Source organism: Caloenas nicobarica, chromosome 11 (genome assembly GCF_036013445.1).
Source record: "Caloenas nicobarica isolate bCalNic1 chromosome 11, bCalNic1.hap1, whole genome shotgun sequence".
NCBI classification, from domain to species: Eukaryota; Metazoa; Chordata; class Aves; order Columbiformes; family Columbidae; genus Caloenas; species Caloenas nicobarica.
In genome coordinates, this window is record NC_088255.1 from 16,628,000 (window position 1) to 16,648,927 (window position 20,928).

The following is a 20,928-nucleotide window of genomic DNA, read 5'->3' on the forward strand; positions in this document are numbered from 1 at the left end:
CAACATATTGCATTTCGTTTTTTTTTTTTTTTTTTAACCCTAGGTACTATTTTTTTAACTTCTATTTTGTAGCTCATGTTTGTTTTCTGCTCTTCAGTTCACATATTGTACTTTCTTTCCACTTGATGTGTGCCATATTGTTTTAGCTTTTGCTCTTACTTCTGCTTATTTATGATCCTTTTTTGACCAAAGTCTCAGTAATATTTGCTTTAGGGGCATTTTTTAATTTTTTTTTTTTTTCCAGGTAGTTGCATGCATAAGTGAACCATTAAAATTGAATCAGTTCAGTGAATCAAACTGAATGACAACAGACTAAAATGAGTGGAAACATGCCTAAAGCAACAAGCAGATTACTTATTTTACTTATTTGTAATGTTGCTTGCTTTTTTTTTTTTTTTTTCCCCCCTCTCCTCTGGTTCTTCTGACGAAATACAGAACCACATTTTTTTTTTTAAAATACTGGGATGAGTTTTCAATCCTGAATGCCATATAAATTTTATAAAGGCAAATGCAGAAAGGGAAGATGCACCCACACAAGTTTAGGTTTCAGATGCTGGCCCAGCTGCTTATTTTAAAGCTCATCATCTAAAGGAGTTAACCAGCAAGCACGGGCAAGAGTTCATGAAAATAAACTTTCCGCTCCCAGTTTCTCTTGTTCCTATTATATCCATCTGGCATTTACTCCCGCTTTGTGTTTTAGACCCTTCGGAACAAAAGTCACCTCTATGGCTGTTCTTTGTTTTGTACAGTGTGCTGGCTTGATTAGTCCTTCTTAAATGAGGAGAAGAAGCGAGAGAAAAATTAGGTTTTCTAACTCAAAATTAGGTTTTCTGCCTCAGAAAGAACAAGCCAACAGCCAGGACACCAGCTCCCGCACTTCCTACTGCAGAATGATATATGTCACTGCCATGGTCAGAATTTTTCAGTGGTTTTCAGTGTTTTAGCTTTAATGCTGAAAGCCAAAACATTAATAACACAATTGAAGTAGTAGGCGTATAAGTCCATGAATGTCAGTAGCAAGGCTTCACATATGTCACTTTGCAGTAATAAAAGACTTCATATATAGTGCTAGGAGTGGATGTTACTATTTTTTTTTTTTTTTTATATGAGGAACTAAGGACAGGAATGCGAGCAAATGGAGGAGAAAAATGAAGGCAATTCCAATTAATCATTTCTCCTAGTGACATTTTAATTCATTATTGTTACAATTACTCTAAAATGACCTCAAAGGATCATCACACCAGCTTTTTCAGACTTCATTTTTCAGTGAAATTTTAACAAGTAACCTTTCTGGAAAGTTTTGATCTCTGAAGGAGCAATGCCTGTTCGTCACTCTCCCTTTGTGGGAAACATGGCTACTGCATACATTGAAGTATCAGGTGTGTTATATTACAAGGGCCCCTTTTCATTTCCTTATATTTTCACTGGCTTGAGCTTCTCCCTGCTTTGGTTTCTTTATTTTCATTCCCCAATGATCTTCTTAAATTCTGCATTTTCAGAAACCAACTTAAAATACGTCAGGATAAAATGTATCAGCCAGGCGGTAAAAGGATGGAGGAGAAGTGGTGTGGGTTTTTTAAGCTATAAAGTTACTTTAATATTTTTTCCCTTTTACAACATATGAGTAAAATAACCCCTTCTGTCTCAGCATAATTAGTTCCCCAGCCCTGGCATGCCTAAGAGCCTCGTGTTGTTTAGGGTGCTGTTTGCCAGGGAACACTTAATATTCTCATCTATCACATGAATCAATAAAATGCAACCCTGTTTTTCACAAGGTGGCAGTATATTAGGAAGAGTCATATGGGCTGAGTTAATTTAAAAGTAATAGACTGAAATTGTCCACATTACTTTTATTGAACTGACAGAGCAGGTCCAGTGCTGCTAAGAAATTAATCCCATTTCACGGAATCACAGAGCAAGGCACTAAAAGTTACTGGTTTATCTTATAATAAAAAATTTAAAATCTAGCTCTGATTTTTTCTTCCAGAATATGGGGATTTTTTAAAGACGCTACTCAGGAAACGAACGGGAGAATTGAAGGTATGCCAAATCAACCAAACAGCCATTGGGTTAAATTCATGTTCAGCAGGAAAAAGAAGTCTCCCTGATTACCAAAAAGTCAAAGCCTGAAAATTAACTTCAAGCAACTTTGACATGTGTGAAAGCGAAGAGTGATGTTCCCATAAATTCCCTTAATCCTTGGTGGAAGGAGAGGGTCCCTTCAGAGGGCAAATGATCCCAAGGGCTTTGTGACCCTCAGGAAGGTGCAAGTTGCCGTATCATGGAATGAAGAGGAAACCCAGGGTAAAGAGTCCTAAGTTAGAGACCTTGGTTTGGTCCACTTACCTGAGCTGGTCCTAAAAGGACCAAAAAAAACCCAAAACCAACCAACCAGCAACAAAATCTCCCCCAGCTCACGAGCAGGCAGGATGCTCAGCACTATGCCATGTTGGGGCCCTTCTGCCTGCAATAACTCAGCCCCAGCTCCATTTTGGTTTGTTAACACTTTTGGACCTTTAACGTGTTTTAATGTTTTGTCCTGAACAGATTTTTACAGTGCAGGAGATGGAGGAGGCACAGCACTAGGGAGGAGCATGGCGAGCACTGCAGGACAGAAGCATTATCAGGATCTGTGTCAGCAAAGCAGATTTCACCTTCGATAATACCTGTTTTATCATCACTGGTCCCTGGATAGGAGGCTACCAGGCAGGAAACCTTCACTGCAGAATATGGTGATGCACTCATTATAATATGGTGATGCACTCCTTATAGCTGCAGCCCCACACCATGCCCTGAAACTTTGACCCTTGTTTTCCTTTGTAGTCCTCAAACTGATAGATTTCCTCAGACACAAAATTAAAATCTTCAGCACCAGAAATATATTAGCATCCAAGGATACATGTCAGTTCTCATATCGTGCTATTTAAATCATTTGACTTTGAGTGAGATATGGGACAAATTTAAGTTTCAGTACATTTTAGTCTCCATCGTGTCAAATTTACAACCCTGGAGTAAATCACACTGCCAAGACAAATGTCTTCACTTAAATCAGATTTGTTGCTTCCTTCCATACTTCAGAACATTAATAAAATTGGAGTTCTCGTTCATAATAATAGTTTCATCCTCACCCTGCCAGAAAAACCACAAAAAGTTCCCAGGAACCTTAATTCACCCTCCACATACTCACTTCTCTGGGTTAAGCAATTATAAGCCATGATTTTTATTAGCTATGTGAATGTGCATGCATCTGACTCAAATTCTTACAGTGTATTGGCATGCACGTCGTTGATCCAGATATACTAAGATTTGCTTTAAATGTCTCCTCTAAATGCTGTTCTTATCATCAGACTTCCCGAAGACTGGAAGCATTAAAACCAACAAAACGGCTCTCTGGGAAAGGGGCAAAGGCAGCGGAAAGCGAGCAAAATGGCAGGAATGTTTACAGCTCGCTGAAATTACTTGTAATTTATCCCCTAAGAAATTTCTAACAATTTTTCTTCCCTGTCATCTTTCCAACACCTCTTACATCTGCGCTATCAAGAGAATCAAGTACTTCTTCCATTTCTGGGCCTGGTGCACAATTATAGGAGCTGCTACTGATAAGGATTACAGACCCAGTCTCTCCAGTAAATGTAAAGATGATCATTTCATGTTTCCCCATTGCAGCACCACCCTCAGCCTCCAGTCAGAGACCAAAGCGGATTGCTTTAGTCTTTGTGCAAGATTAAAAAGCAGATGCACACAGCAATGAGAAGGGGGTGGCAACAGGGTATAAACTGCACTTATGCAACTGCAGTTCACAGAGCAGAAATCTTAGCACATAAAACAAAAGAACATCACTTGAAGCTGGTTTTTTGACCCACCGCTTACTTAATCATTATTCCTAAACCTTAAAACTAATGTGTACGGAGTGAGTGACACAAACTTGAATTTCTAGCACAGAATAAGGAACACAGAATCACAGAAAAATTTAGATTGGAAAAGACCTTTACGATTATCGAGTCCAACCACTAACCAAACGCTGCCAAGTCCACCACTAAACCATGTCCGTAAGTGCCACATCTACCCATCCTTCAAATACCTCCAGGGCTGGTGACTTGAGCACTTCCCTGGGCAGCTGCCACATATTGAAAAGCCCCTTTGACGTACGCGGCTCCGGCGTTTCTTATGGCTTGTCAAGAGCCTTCCGTAATGGGAGGCACATGTCAGTGGAATGTTGCTGGGAGCCCTCTGTGATTCAAAACGCTTACTGCAGCATTATTACAGTAATCTTTCAGCATGCTTTTACTCCCCAACCTCTCCCCACTTTAACAAAACAATCCTAAGCCTGTATTAACAACAGCGTTTAATGAAAACCATACATTTCGTGATGAGTGTTTGGTCATGCATGGGAGATTTGTTTGGAATCAGGATCACTTCTCTCTAGGAATATGACAAGAGATTAAATCATTAAAAATGTATAGTCTGTAATTAGTTTATCATTGCCAGAATTGCGGGAATATTTTCCAACATAAAACTGATGCCACCAGCAAGAGATCATTTTGAAAGATCAATGTTGCTGAGATATCCGAAAACAAAGTAATTAAGAGACAGCATGCATGCTGTTCTCCTCTGTACTTTTTTTTCTTTTTTTTATACGTACACAGAAACACACACATCTATATATAAACTACGTAGCCTCCTCATAAATCCAGGCAGTGATGGGACGGATTCTGCGAGCCACAGAAACAATATTAGTGATTGTCTTAGCGGACATGGTGATGCGAGATTATTCTGAAGCGCTGCCATCTTCTGAGCCTTGAGGATTTATACTAACTGCATATTTTTGGAGAAAGCAGCACAAAGCGCCACAAACAGGATCTTGGTATTAGTTAATTATGGCACTGCAATATTTTCACCGGAGGCATTTTAGAAATAAACTGCAGTATAGTGATGCTGTTTGTATTGCAATAGTTAAGGTGGTTTCAGACCATAAATTATAAGCCTCGTTTTTCAGAGTTTATGACAGGGCTATAAAAATGGAACCAGCCCTAACCAGTTTTCTTTTATGACATAAAAAATTAGCTATTCAAAAGCTATACACTTATGCATAATTTCAATGGATTGAAATGATTTTTCCCCTCCCACACTCTCCTGTTTTCAGTATGTACAAAGCCATGGTCACTCCTGATGGCCATTCTCCTCTTCCTCCATACCGTGCCCCATTCCTTCACATGTATTACCACTTAAAATCAGACTATTTTGGTTTTCAGTAGGAATTAGCAATCTTACGTGAATCAGCATCTCTGGACAACTCTCTGTAAGTATTTAGTAAAGAAATATTAAAGCTGTCATTTTCAATAGGAGGTTCACAGACCCCTGGGGGACTAATTTAAAGGGGTCTGGAGAAGATAATTAAGAAAAGTCAGTCTACTGTCGGTAGGCTTAAACTCACTAAAAAAGGGCCTACGCTGCAGCAGGAAAACGTTTAGGAGATTCACAAATTTAAAAAAAAAAAAAAAAAAAAATCAAACCGGCACTGAAATACTAGATTATTTTTTTTCCAAGGAGAATATGAATTCAAAGCAGCATAGAGGGTGGATGTCCGCTTCCAGTACAGAGAGTTTTATTCAAAAGCAAATGTCAGCTATATAGGCTCAGAGCTTATATGCAGCAGTTGTAGCAGCACATGCCAGCAGCTTTCATAATGCCAGCTCTACCTCTGGAAGGACCCGTGAATTTGCACCATGCCCACTCCTCCACCACCAAGGTCACCACTTGGCCAAGCTGCCACAGAGCATCCACCTCTTGGTTGCACAACAGGCGGAGGTAAACGTGTCAGCTAAATGCCCTTTGAATTGAAACCGAGTTACCTTCTGGAATTCAGTTTCTCCGGAGTTGCATATCAGAGGAAGAAAATGACCCCACTTTTATTAAAAAGCAGACTCTGTCCTTGTCTCATCTCACCCACACTTTGTGGCTTTGGGCTGTAATGGCGCACACTGCCTGGGAAGGATCTTTCTCTTTTTAGATAATTTGCACAGGAGAGCTAGGGCTATGAACACAAATGCATATCAAAGGGGCACGCAGTGCCAGAGGTTGAGATAAACCTCTTTCTGGACTAACAGTTGTGTTGATGCTCGTGGGCTCGACTTTCGGGAACTGAGGAAGCCACCACGTGTCCACCTGAAAGTATTCAGAGACATGTGCCAAATCACTTTGCAAATGGGACACAGGACCCTAAGTCACTTACACAGTTTTTTAAAGTTCTTCCCATTGCTCATTAATATTGCCAAAGAGCTCTATGATATTCAGTTGGAAAGCTCTACAAATGCAAAACATTCTGTGATAATCAAGCGAGTCATTTAGCATACAGTTCGGTTTTACACGTGCTTTCCATGCTCATAGTGTTTAACAGCTCTAGGCAGCAATTAGTTTGTTAAAGATAAAACAGCAGGAACAGTAAAAATATAATAATTTTTCCTGACCCAAAAGCTGATCGCTAAAGAAAACCAGTTCAGCTGACAGCTTGGGAACCCCCTTCTGCTGAACTGGGATGAAATACAATAGTTTTCCTTCCTTATAACTACACTTCCACAGCTAAGTGCTCTTTCAGTCATGGCCTAATCCTGGCTACCATTCCATACTCACACCCCCCCACGTTGCACAGAGCTCTGCAAGGTAAGGTGCTTGGCAGATATTGGGAGAACCGTCTTGTTCCCAAAAGCTGCATCTCTGCTCCCGCTCCCTCAGCTGGTTACCTGAGATAATCATGCCCATGCTTAGGTGGATATTTCTAACGGGAGTATCGGAATCCATTAGTCAACTCATGGAAACATTTGCAGTTTAAAAAACAAAAAAATCCACTCAGCAAGAAAATCCTCCTCCCTGTTGTGGCAAATGCACGACTCCCATTAACCCCAATGAGAGTCACACACACTTTGAGAAAAGTGAACCTGAATGTTTGGCTATAGCAATATCCTATTGCTGTACGGAAATACAAAACTATAGAAACAGTAGAACTTAACCACGCCAGGCTAACACTGAATGTGTCACCAAGACTTCCTAGTTGCACAAACATCTTTAATTTATATGTAATATATATGTATGCATATATGAGAGAGAATGTAGAACAAAATCACTTATATTAGTCACAACTTCTTGAAAGGGATATGATATTTCTGTTTGAACTGCACTTTAAGTACTTCAGATTGAGATATTGAAACATCTTCAACATCATTAACCTGGACTGAAAATAATCAATAAATAATCAGTTTGCGTGTAAGTACGAAAGGCAAATGTTTGATACATTAATTGTGAAACCCCCTTCTGTACTAATGGTTGCTATAACCTAAGGAATCGATTCCATTATGGATATTTACACAGTGACCTATTAGGAATACACGGAAGTATAGTTTTTTACATTGATTATCCATCCTTAAAACAGATAGTAATGTATACTTAAATGCATAGATTGCAAAAATAATTTTTAACCTTTATTACATACTCTTTGTTGAAAAGGAAATCGTTGGAGCATCATGGTATGAAGGACACAATTTAAATTTATGTCTTAAGAATGGAGGACAATTATGAATGCATATAAGAAAAAAAACCTCTTCTTTGTAATAGTTGGGCAAGTGAGTTACCTAGAACACAAACGTTTCTAATCTAAATCCAAGCAAACAATACAGACATTGCTAGGGAACCAGAAAATAAATACATATTGAACTTTTACAAACTGTAACGCCTTTCAGAAATATCTGAAGAAAAATCCCCCTTCTGAATAGCTCCAACATAAACCAGCATAAACTCCAAGAAGTACGCCTGATGCTGGAGACAGTGTTTTTATTTGATAGACTTGTCCAGTTCCCACAGTAAATAGCAGGGCTACTGGGGAGACAACTGCAAATCCAACCGGGAGCTGCCCAAATGGCCTGAAGGTGACACAGAAACACACCTGAGGAAATCACCCCCCGGCACGGCCACCTCTGCCTGCCCTTCGTGCCCTGTATCCCCCATCATCTGTGCCACCAGGGAAAGGAAAAACCTCCCTTTGTGCTCCAAGCGGAGCTTCCCTCCACGGTCCATGGGCCACAGGACCAGCTGGGAAAGACCAGGTGGAAACCGGAGCAAGGCAGTTAAAAAATGGGCTCCTGGTGAGCCAAAGGCTGGGCTGCAACACCAACACGCTCCACCTAGAGAGGTCTAGGGTGATGAAATATTATAGCCCCATCGAGAGGACATAAACATTATAGACCTGATGATGACAATTGCCACTTTCCGAGCATATCTGGAGAAAATCCAGATAATTTAACCCGGGACAGCAGCTTTTTTTGGTAAAAGTGAGGTCTGGTTGTCTTCGGGTTAGTTTTACAACTGAAGAAGAGAAATTACTTCTTTTATTTGGCAGTAACCCTGTAGCGCTCTCACTGGGAAAAAAGAAGGGAAAATAAACTAAAACCTGCTAGTACGTTTAAACAAGCTGTCACTAGGTTAACCAAGCCCCAAAGAAGGCACGTAGTACCTGCTCTTAGCAAATTCACTTACTGATTATCAAATCAATTTACCAATTCACCGAAGTGCCCATCCTCCCTCAAGGCCGTCGCCACACCTGTCAACAAAAACCAGCCACCGAGTCCTCTCTTAAGGACATAACATGTGTCAAATTGAAGGTCCTATTCAAATCACAGCTTCCTGCCAGTTCTAATCTTCTCGTCCATCTTTCACACCATAATCTGCTTAAAACGAACAAAAAACACCGTGTTTGAAAGTGCTGAACTTTCCACCCGCCAGCCAGCCCGGCGGTGCCGCAACAGGGATGGCACGGGCCCCTCCGGCTGCCGCAGTGAAGCACCCGTCAATACCAGCACATAGACGTACAAATAATTCCTCCTCGACACTCTAAGGGCAGTCACTGATCTTTCCAGTCTTTATCAGAAAAAAATTTCTTGGTGGTGGTGTTAGATAAATCAGTCTTTTTCAACATGAGCTTCTCCCTTGCTAGAGACGGAACATATGCATGGTTCAACCACAGAAAAAATACCGCCCTGCTGTGTGTCTCTTGGCCTTCGAAGCAGCATTTGTTAAAAATAAAGTTTCCAGTGCCATTTAAGTTCTTTCAAAACACATGCATTCGGGGAATCTGGTGAGTGTATACAGAGGAAACAGATCTAAATCTCTCTATGTACATACGTACACACATGGTACTTATCTGCATGAGCAATATTTCAAGCATGCACACACTATTTCTGTGTCCTGGGGTGTGTGCGCATCGCAGTCACGCAAATAATCCCCCACAATGTGGAGACGTGGACCGGCAAGATACATTAACGGAAAGAAGCAGCATTAGGTTTAACCTGGTGACATTTTGGCATTATTAGCCGTGCAAGAGCCTGGCAAAATCTCCATCTACAAAAGCGAAATCTCAGCTGTGCTCAGCTCCCCCTCTCTCCACGCTATGAGGTCTGCAAAGCCAGCACCACAGAAGCTTTATGTTCAAAATACCTCTTGCACAAAATGCCCTGCCATTGTACGCACTGCAGACTCTCAAACCTGTTCTGTACGAGGCCTCATTTTAATCTTTTGAGCATCCTTTCTTTTTAAAGCATGAGCAGATTAAGCTCACTGAGCATCCTTCTTCAGCAACCGCAGTAGACGCATTAAAATACACTAAATGAAGAAGGGCCGATAAGACTGTAATGAACGCATTATCTCAAATCCCAGATTGCTATAACTTTATAGAAGAAATGAACCTAAGAAGAGATTTTTAAATACTGTTTCAAGGATAAAGTATCAATGTATTGATCTTATGAGTTCTATTATCAGATGGCTATCTCTGGGTGTCAGGTGAATCCATTCACTGCCAGGAAGACATGTCAGGTTGTAAAGGCCTGAAAATGATCCTTGCTAATTATTTCTCCCCTACTGCCTTTTTCCAGTTCCAAAATCTGCCTGCTGCCAAATTATTCCTTGCAGTGTTACCAAAATGTTTTCCGCTTCTATCTTACTTGATCATGATGAGAAAGCATCTGAACTAACTCCGCTACTAATGCAGCAATACTATGTCAGAGATCACATATGGATGTTTTGCTGCCTCGAGTGTTAAGCAGGCCAAAAGGGTTCGCTACGAAGCTTTGCTTTGAAATGAGAGCTTGCTTTTTTTCCCTCCAGAAAATATTAATTTCCTCTTACATTGTCTCACCTTCAGACTCCTCACAGTTGAGCCCCACACCTGAGCTTTCATATGTTTCACATATATTTCATATTTCTGTTCTTTAAAATGGACCGACACTGCAGCTATTTGAGCTGAAAGCATCCAGAAATTCCTGTTTTCACTTTCTTGAAAGACTAACTTATAAGATTGTAATCCTGTACACTGGAAATACAGCAACTCCCTCCAGGCTGTGTTCAGTAAGGGGACACACAGCTCAGCACACACATTCCCCATATACAAAGAGAATAGGAACGGGAACATTTTATCAGAGACAACATAAGGAATACCCACTTTTAGTTTTGACCAATTCAGGTCTTGGTCTTGCTACTACTAAACTGTCTGATAAATCACCATATGGTTCAGTGGGAGGGCTAACAGACCTTTCATAAATGGTATGCCAGCAACAACAGCATGTAGCTTTCAGCATTACTTAGTAAACAGCATGTGGTTTAACATCAATGACTGATATGATTGAAGGTATCTACTTTGGGTATTTCCTGCAGGCAAAGGCCCCTAAAATTTTTCCTAGTTAAACAGGGAGCAAGGGGAATATTAGATGAGGTTGAGGAGAAAGACAATGACTATGGATTTGAGGATGGGTGACTCCATTTATGTTCAGGAAATAATGGGTTTTACATTTACTCTCTCGAAATTTCATCTTTTGAATGTAGCTCATTAACTGAGTGCTCACATCCCTGCCTCCCAGACAGAATGAGACCTCTCAAGCAAAGAATTTCAAATGAATCTTTTCTAAAACCTTCCCGTTATCTCCAATCTCCTATTTTGAACTGGATGTAATGACATTTTGTTTTCTTAAGGGATATCATGGTGCTGCCTGGTATGTGCCACCACAAGATTAAACGTGTCACTCCACTCTCAGCAAGCCACCTTCTCCTCGAGAGCACCAGCCTGCCCTAAGAAGATCCAGATCTCAGAGAAAGGAGAATAGAATTTCCTGCTCAACCAAGGGCGATGAGAAACTAAAGAAAAGAGGTTTCATCTTATTTTCAAATGAATTTTGTAATTTTGGCTATTCATCTGTGGGTAGTTTTGCATTTTAAGAAGTTAAATCTGCTACTCTTTGAGAACCCTTAAGCGCTGCATGCAGGCATTGAGCACTGAATTTGTTATCTTAGTTGTAGATACAACCACCCTGAAGGAATAGAAGAGCTTCATGTAGGAATTAAAAAAAAAAAAAAAAAAAAATCAACTAAAATCACCCTTACAGCAACCTGGTTAAGGTAAAGAGCAAACACAAGCAGTGTTGCAGGCATGAACTTCAAAACAGAATGTAGTTAAAAGCTTTATAAAGACAAAAATGACAAAATTCAAGAAATTTAATCCATCCCTGGCATGATCAAATCCAACGATTTATCTCCCTTCCGTAACAAATGTTTGATAGATCTTGTGCTAATGTGTGTTTTTAATTCTCAAGTCACATTCAGCACCCAGGGTGAGCAAGGTTGCGTCTCCACCCTTTATTTGGTATCTAAGAGCCTGTTCAAAAATTGTATTTGCCCCCAGTCCCAGAGAAGACTGAGTCATCCATAACTTATTACAGAGATACTTTCAATCTTCTTTTCCTAGACAATTAACAGTCCCTTCTGGAGAATCCAGCGCTCTTTTGGCAGACCAGGTGCAGTTTTCTGTGCCTGAATAAACTATTAACCAACAGTAAGCCCACTGCAGGGGGGAAAAGCTCTTTCCCACCTGGTAACGCTAGTTCTAATTCTGGTGGGAAGCCAAAATTTGTATTTCTTACACACATGAGGATGAGGAGCTATGTTTAATAAAAACCCCTCCTGAATAGTAATGGACAGCGATACCCGAGCTCTCTTTGAGGGCTGTGGTAACAAAGGCTTTCCAGCCCAGCAGTAAGCGTGGGCGGCAGCTGCGGGCAGGAAACACACGGGGCTGGAGGTTTCCTGGAAATATGAACCTGCTTCGCATCCGCTGTGAGGATAAAGGAAAAGCCCCCTCTGAGGACAGCCAGCCTAGATGGGACGGTGATAGAAAAGGATGTTATTGGCCTTTCGAGGCATGTGCTGAAAAGCCCAACTAATTACAGAACACAGAATTTTGCTTATTGAGCTGGGCAGAAGAATAGGCAGCAAGAGAACACACCATACACAGGGATACAACTGTTTTACCCAAATTGGTTTTTTCTTTACAGAAAGATGAGTGTCGTGTGTCTCAAAGCATGAGCAAACACATACCTTTTTGTCTCATTTCAACCACTTGATTGTTATTTCATTTCTACCAGACAGTAAACTCTTGCTGTGTTTTAGATCCTTTTTCAACTGTAGTTAACCTTCCCATCCTGTCTGGAAATACAATGCCTGTGAACTGGGGAAATAACAGGGACTACGTTCATATTGCTGGCCGATCTCTTACATCATGTGAAGCTTTATCATAGAAAAAACAAAGCAATTAATCCCTGCAAAGCCTGCAGTTCTAGCAGCAGCACTGCTGTATCCCAGAGTGGGAATTCCAGTGGGGCAGGCGCTGCACAAACCCAGCAAAGAAACATTCTTAGTCCCAAAGAGCTTTTAAACTCAATATGAGAGACAGCGGAGGGATTCAGGTGGGAGGGCAAGAAGGTAAACATGATACTCCTGATCAGCATAGTCCACAGTGAACGCATTTCACAGCCTGCCTCCCCTCAGAATTAAAAAGCCTTTTTGGTGACCGCATTATAGAATCAATTTTAACGCAAACTTTTTTGGACACATGAATAACCAGACAGCAAGATATATCTTCCTTTCTGGAAGCCTTTGGTCATCATGCCTTAGAAAATGGTTCTTTAACATGTGATAAAACAGAAAAAAAGTAAAACCTGAATAAATGTACTAAGTTTTCTAACTGTGAAAAACATGTCTGACGTAATTTATTCTCTTGGCATGAAATTACAGCAACTATTTAAAATTCTACAGGAAAAAAAAATACAAAAATGCAATCAGTAACGCACCAGTATAATAGACAATTTAAATAATTTCCTGCTTGCTGCCTTAAATCATCATTAACATTGGTGAAATCTATTCCCACTGTTTGAGACCCACTGAAATTACTTCCATGGGAAATACTGGCAGACAAGCTACCAACAAGCCCATTAACCACATTAAAGTTTTGTTTTGATTTTTTTTTGTATGTGCCAAGGAAACATTATCACTTCCTAACACATTTGTGCAATGTTTGTTGGTTTTTTTTGGTTTGGTTTCGTTTTTTTTCTTGGTTTTTTCTTTTTCCTTTCTCCAAATGTTATCTATGTTTGTTATTTCCAGAGGGCCTGTTGGAAGGTTCATACATCTCCAAGGGGAGATGCCCTGAAGTCCCAGGATGGTTAGACTTGCCTGAAGGAAAGAGGCAGTACTGAGCACTTACCAAACTTATCGTGCTTTTAATTAGCGCCCCAGGACCCTCCTGCACAGCTGACCTGGCCCAGCACAACACGCAAACATCCCTGGACGCATGTACCCAGGGGACCTGTGCTCAGAGCCTGCAGCCCAGGGATGCTGGGCTGACCTGCAGCTCACCCCTCTGTAAGGTTCACACACTTCGTGACTGTGCATTTTGACTCTGAAAAAATTGCCATCCTATCTCTAAGTTCCCAAACTTAAAAAGCTATGAGCAATTTGGGAAACATGGCTCCTCTGTTTAAGACTGAGGTGGCTGTTTCCACTGAGAGCAGCAAAACAGCCCTCTAACAGCTACAGGAGCAAGTTTCTTTCTGCAGCATTACTGAAGCCATCATATCTCGTTACACTTAACGAAGTGGTGCTTCTGTCCAGGATGCATCTGCACAGAGAGGAGGATCCTGAGGCTCAGCTGACTTCTCATCTCTAACCTGGGTTAGAAAACCTCCATGTCCAGCCTCCCCACCTGCGCCCACCTCTTGCCATCACCACTGGCAGAAGGAGGCTGACATGGGCATGTCAGAGAAGAGCTTCGGCTAATGTGCCTTTAACTCTATCAAAGTCCCAGCCTGTTCCCTATAGCTAGGGCCAAACGAGCTCACCTCCTCATAATGAAACCCTTTACCTTGCTGAGGTCTGCCAGATGCATTCTGGTAGCTACCTAGCACAGAAAAGCAGTAGAAATAGCTATTATCTGCTGCCCTCCTCCTTCTCCTCCCATAATCAAATAACTATTCCAGAAGAACAGATTTAGCAAGTCCCATACACACTTTTTTTTTTTCCCCTTTTCTTGCCACATTGAGTACCCAGAATGAATGCCAGTAAACCCAAGTGGCCTAGGTACCCAGTAAGCTCAGCACGTAAAGCTCACCTTTACAGCTGGGGAGAGACAGCGCCTTTTTTCTAACTCAGACAATCCCACATTTCAAGTAACAATCCTATTGAATCTGCTACCTTTCATTAAAGTAGCTCTTATAACTCTGTCAAATACTCCAACCTTTGTATTGATTTTTTTTCTCCTATTCAAAATAACTCTCCTTTACAACAAGAGCTGGTTGTCAGCCTCTTATCTTACTTTCACCCGATCTGATCCTCCTTCTCCTTGTTAGTCTTTCCAGATTCCAATTAATCATGTTGAAAATCAGGGATTTATGTTAAGAGGAACGTACAACTCTTAGCTCATCATTAACATACTGTAATTGCAGTGTAGTGCTACTGCCTCAGACCTTTCCAACAAGACCGGTAATCCTTTGGGGAAAGCAGGACATTCCTATCCAACGTGAAAAGAGTTATATCTGGTTTGTGTTACAGGATAGTTATTTCAAAATAAAACTCTGGATGTATTGTAACACTTGCAACCGACTCCAGAAATTACTGGGGCCTTGCAGGTAGCAGGAAGATGCTGCCATAAAACCAAACTGCTGTTATGTCCCTAAATTTTGTCTGGGTCTCTACAGGAGCAGTCCCAAGATATGCTAACCCCTCCACTAAACATATTTTAATTTCAGACCATTCTCTCATGTTTCTTCTTAATTATCACAGGGCATTCACAGAAAAGATCAGCCAGATGGAGACTAAATATTTCACTACTACAAGATGAAGCATTCTGCACTAAAATGGAACCTTGATTGCAATAAAGTCATTAATTAGAGTCTCAACCAATTCTCCTGTCGGTATATGGGAGGCACTAAAGACAACTGTGAGGAGACAGTGTATCAGCTACACTAAGGAAAATAAAACAGTAAACCAGAGAGTTTTATGATGTTTAACTTGCACTGCTCACTGTCTTTGCAGTGCAACATGATGGAAACTCATCCATGTGCTCAGTATATCCATCCATTTTATGTTTTAAAATCACGACACACTGATTTCCTGATAAGAAACCTGAACAAGTTTTTAAAGTGGTGAAGAGCAAAGAGGAGCAAGGTCTGGAGACTCCCGCATCTTGTATTTTTAGGGTATTTTATGGCTATCAGAACCCCCGAAGACTGTGGGGAAAGAGGAGACAGAAAACTGTAAGAAAACAGAACGGAAAAAACATGCTAATTGTCAGTTTGAAAAAAAATAATTAAATGTGAAAATCCCCAAGCTATCTCCTTGTCTGAATGATTAAGTCAGGGGTGCTGTAAGGGATGTAGATGGAATAAGCAGTGCCTACGAAATTCCCTGGGCACTCTACAGCACAGACAGCGTGAGTATGGAGCCAAATCCTCAGTCAGAGTTTCCACCAGCACATCTCCCATCAAAGATCTAAGTATCCCTCTCTAAGTGTGGATTTGGTCCCTGGGGAGAACATTACAGTAAAATTACTTCCGACAGACAGTCTCTCACTGTGATATATTCCCAATGGCCCTCTTTAGGTCCCTCCATCATTTATTGACTTCTCCTTTGCTACATCCTGCCAGATGGAGGCAAGGAAAATTGAAGAGCAACTAGTAAACAAAATATAAGGAAATAAAACCAATGCTGGGTCCCTGTTTCACAATTAGTCTTTACTTGTGGTTTAAGCCAACACAAGATCTTTAAAAAAATTACAACTGCCAGATATACTGGATGCCAGAAATAATAAACTCAGCTGCAACCCAGCAACGTAGGGTGTTAGTTCTCTCCTGTATATGAAGAAAACATACTGTAATACGTTCATCTCTTAATATGTCAAAAAATCGCACACAAATCTAAACAGACTTACAAATGCACCAAGAGTAAAACTAAAGAACAGAAAAGGCCCCAATTCTAACATTAAAAAGTAAATACCCCCTGCCAACCACAGGTGGACAAAAGGCTGGAAATACACTGTAGATGACTCCAGGAATGATGCAAAGACTTAACATTTGGGATAAAACCAAAAAAACATTAACTTGCCTCAGTTTATTCTCTCTGGTACATGTTTTTGAGCACATTTCTGCTACGTTAATGACAGTGATTGTCTTCTGCCTGTGATAACATAAACCATCAGAATTTAAGTGATATGAGAGGCAGGATAGCACACTGTGATAAACTTTGGCAAGGAGATCTGAGCACTCAAATTAGAGCAACTAGATGTAGATCTAGACCACGCTGAAGTTAGTATGTATATTCAAAGGGAAGAAGTAGAAAATCAAAGAAATAACAAGAACAAAGACACCATTAAAACCTGGAAAGTGTTCTAACAAACACGCTTAAAGAGCAAGAATTGTTAATGCAAATGATTGTTTTGTAATAATTTAGTAAAATGAATCTATCAACATAACACAGAAGCTTCTTAATTGACATGAAAGGGTGTTAGCTCTTCATTTTCTGCTGGGATGGTTTGTGGGGTTTTGTTGGGGTTGGTTTGTTTGTTTGTTTGTTGTTGTTGTTGTTGTTGTTTGGTTGGTTTTGGTTTTTTGTGTGTTTTGGTTTTGTTTTGTTTTTTTAAATCGAGAACTCGAGATCTCCAAAAACATACACGTTGGCACTTGTGGGTATGAAATCACATTGGTCTTTCAGAAGCCAAGTGATGTTCCTATTACCAATTTGGCCTAGACGGTGCAAGTTTGTTCATGTAAGATTAAAGGGATGAGGTCTCTATGGCATATTGCAGTATGGTCCTTGGAATAAGATTCTCATTTACTAAATAAATTACTGTATATTACTGTATAATGGTGTTCACATTATAACTGACAATTAGCGCCATTAAAGAGAAGGCTCATAAACAGCCAAAGCTCACATCAAATTAACACAGTCATGATTAAAATCACTCTTCTGATTTCTGCTCTTCACAGAAATAATCAGCATTTTGCATAAAAATTAGTACGAAGCAGCTAAAAAAAAAATTTAAAAAAAAAAAAAAAAAATCACAGTTATGCTGGGCCGGCGGTACCGAACTCCACCAGCCCAGCGCTGCCACGTCAGCCGTTCACTCGCCGATGGAATATTCAGCGCGGGGTTTCCCTCCCAGCAGGCAGGGCTGGTAACCGGCGCGGTGACACTGGAGATTAAAACGCTGCAATTACTGCTCTTGGCTCTAATGAGGGGAACCTGGGTTCTCTCCTGGCCGGAGGGAAGCTCATCTTCTTTATTTTGTCACTTCACCATTTAAGTGGTTTCTAGTGTTTGCATGTTCATTTATATAGTGCTTTGACTTCAGAGAGAAAAAGAAAACCTGAGTAATTATAGCGGAGAAGAACAATAACAAAATACAAAGGAGTCAGCAATTCATTAAAATTTAGAGAATGCAATGTTAAAAACTTTTCTTAACTTGAAGGAAAACGAGAGAGACTTTTTCTAAACTGGCGCAGAGCCCACGTCCTCATTAGGATTCGCGCTCCGCTCGCACAGCAATACGCTAATGGCATCACTTTAATCTTCGACATCGCAGCACTAGTTCCTGGCTTCACCCAGATGATGGTGCTAAAATGGCAAGAAGGAGGCGAAAAAGAAACTTCAAGCCAATGCTGACCAGGCCTGGTGTCATGAACTGGAACCTGGCTGTGGATTAAAGTTTGAGGCACATCAACGTCTCCGTTCATAAATGCTACTTCAGAATCAGCCAAGCTCATAATGGCTTCATAAGGCTCAAGTATCACCAGGAAAAATCTAATCAATAACTAAGCGATCAAGACCACATAATGAAAGAATACCGTTACATATGCCATGGTCTGAAAAGGAATCACAATATGCTACATATGCATAAAAGTACTACAAGATAATATGCCTTTGATCCAACATGCCTTTAAAGCAGGAAACAAAAGGATATTCTCATATATCTTACCAACTAATTTAACATATAAATCACAAAAAAATATGATCCAGATGGGCTTCAATGAAGGAAACCAATTAACGTAGACAGTCTTACCATCTGACACATTAGTTGTAATAATAAAAACCAAACAACATGGTCAAACAATAACGCTCTGTATTATATCTGACATTTTTAATTAGTTTCTGCAGCCTCTTCAAGAAAAAAAGACTACCAGCAAGCAGTTTGTTTCCCAGAGGAAAAAACATCCAAACTTCATATGCACAGAGCACAGTCTGTGGATGAAGATGATCTATCTGCATTCCCTTGGGATGTGCTTTGGAACTAATGGGTTTTGCATAGTCCACATCTGGTTGCACAATTAGACTCAGAAAATGTTTCCCTTCAGCTGCATCGCCACTGTAACTGCTGCAGACCTGGAATGTCAATACTCGTGTTCTCCTTACAAGCTTTACCTATGTCTACAGGCTCAGAATAATCAGAATGATTTGGGCTTTGCTTTGGGTAGGACAGGATTTTGGTTTTTCCTTTCTACAGCCTTCCTAGAAATGCCACTTCTCAAATGAAGTACAGTATTTCTGGCACAAACCTCCCAGCATCAGGCAATCAGGGTTGCATCAGACAGTTGCAAGCTGACCTACAATTTGCATTGCAAATTAAAAGCTCCACTATGCATACTTGTGCAGTTACTGTTTGAGAGGTCTAAGCCCAACTACGAGGACTATTTTTGCATGCATTGGCAAGAAGGACTTGGTTTCGTCACCTGAGATCTATTGGACCCTTCAAAATCCACCCATAAAAATCCTTTCCAGTACATGATTGAAATACTTAAGACTTGGGCAGGAGGTAGATAACATGACAATGGGGAAAGGCTTGGTTTGGAACGTTGTCTTCCTTTCAAAAATAGTAAAAGAAAGGCTGTGGGAATTCTGCTAATGCCATCATATGCAGGAAGGTCAGAGAACAGAGGTCCATGTCATTGCAATGAATACAAATCACTTGGAAAATTATATTTTCATTACTAGGATTAACACTAAACCTATCTGATATGGCAATTTATTTTGGATAGCCTTAATAAACAAGTGACCTGAATTCAGAAAGGTGGTGTCATTATTATTTTTTTTAAAAAATTTTTAAAGCAGAGAAAAATCAGTATTCAAACCAATTGAAAAGAAAATGAAGAATATTCAAACCAAAGTGAAATTATTTCTTAGGAATTTGCCTTTTTCCAAAGTTAAATAGCTTCCATTCGTCAAGCCAGCATCTAATAGCCTTGGCATCATAAGAAAGGGTTTGTGAAGTGGAAATACTATTTCTGACACAAACAAGGCAGCCCGGGCTCCTTTACCATCTCCACTCCCTGCAGTTTCACAGGAGGAGTTGACCGGCTCTGTAGACTTCCTGAGTGCTCCTTCTGCCACCCAAAAATAGAGTTCCAAAAATCAGTTTTGCCAACAGAGACAGGGCTGCTTGACAACATTTGGGCCTTTGCTCCACGTGTTGAGGCGTGGCCCCTTGTAAGAAATTACAGCTACATCAAGCCAGAAGTTGTTGGAAAAGCTCTCTAAAAAAGTAAGAAAATAAAAAAAATCTCTGCCTCACAGAACATCCAATGCACAGGTTTAGAACTGGGAGACAAAAATGGCTTCTGATTCTCGTGTGATGGGGCAGTTGGAGTAAGGAGGTGAAAATCAGAGGCTTTGCTCACGCACTAGAGTGTATTACAACCTCCTTTTAGACTTTGGAAGCTCCTTCTTGCCTCTGAAAAATGACTTGGCAAAAGCCACATGTGACAAATTATGGTAAGCTGGGGGTTGAATCAAGTTCTTGCAAGACCCAGCTCACAAGACAACCATTTCTGCCCACACATGAACTTTCCTGGGCAAGCACAGCTCCCCTCAACCTGCTCACGTCCACATGCCATGTTCTGGAAGTGCTTATCCGCTTACCAACAGGCAAAGGTAATCCCAGATAACATCTGCTTTATCTCACCACGCAAAACCTTGAATACAAAGTGAAAAGTATCAACAAACTCTCTTGAAGCAGAAAACACCGCACTGCTGTCAGAGCGACCCAGGACTCCCGGGCACAAGCCGAGACCCAACCGCGCCAGACTCCGCAGCAGCCCGCGGCGCCGGGACTCTCCCCGTCATCTACAGACACGACCTTGTGCTCGGCTGCAGATGGTGGCCCAGCCCCGCGCCCTGAACGCTGCTGTGTTCGCAGGGTGCTGTGCCCGAGCCGATGACTCGCTCTGTTACGGCATCTCCGCGGCTGGCTCGGCTCCAGCTGGCTCCGGCGCAGGCAGAGCCAACGCGCAGCTGTTTGCACAGCTCCGTGTCAGCGCGAGGCAAGGGACCGCGGCTGAATACAGGTACAGCGAGGGCCGGACGCGTGCAAGGAAGCAATACTAACGAAGGACAGCGGTCTCGGGGATGACGGCTCCCAAACCGCTGCTATTTGTTTGTGAGCTTCATGGGAAAGGAAGATTTGGAGGACAACGAGGTCATTTTGCGGATATTTGCAAGGAGATCCTCCCACACATGAAAAGCTTATGGGAGAAACCAGAAAAGTGGCTGTTTGCAACTTAACCCATGGGACGT

The 20,928-nt window shown here is 41.1% G+C and overlaps 1 protein-coding gene across 1 annotated transcript in view; it reads right to left on the reverse strand.

Annotated features, from left to right (window-relative positions):
* PTPRG (protein tyrosine phosphatase receptor type G) overlaps window positions 1–20,928 on the reverse strand; it is a 410,558-nt gene that overhangs the window by 167,324 nt on the left and 222,306 nt on the right. The gene's annotated exons all lie outside the window — the stretch shown is intronic.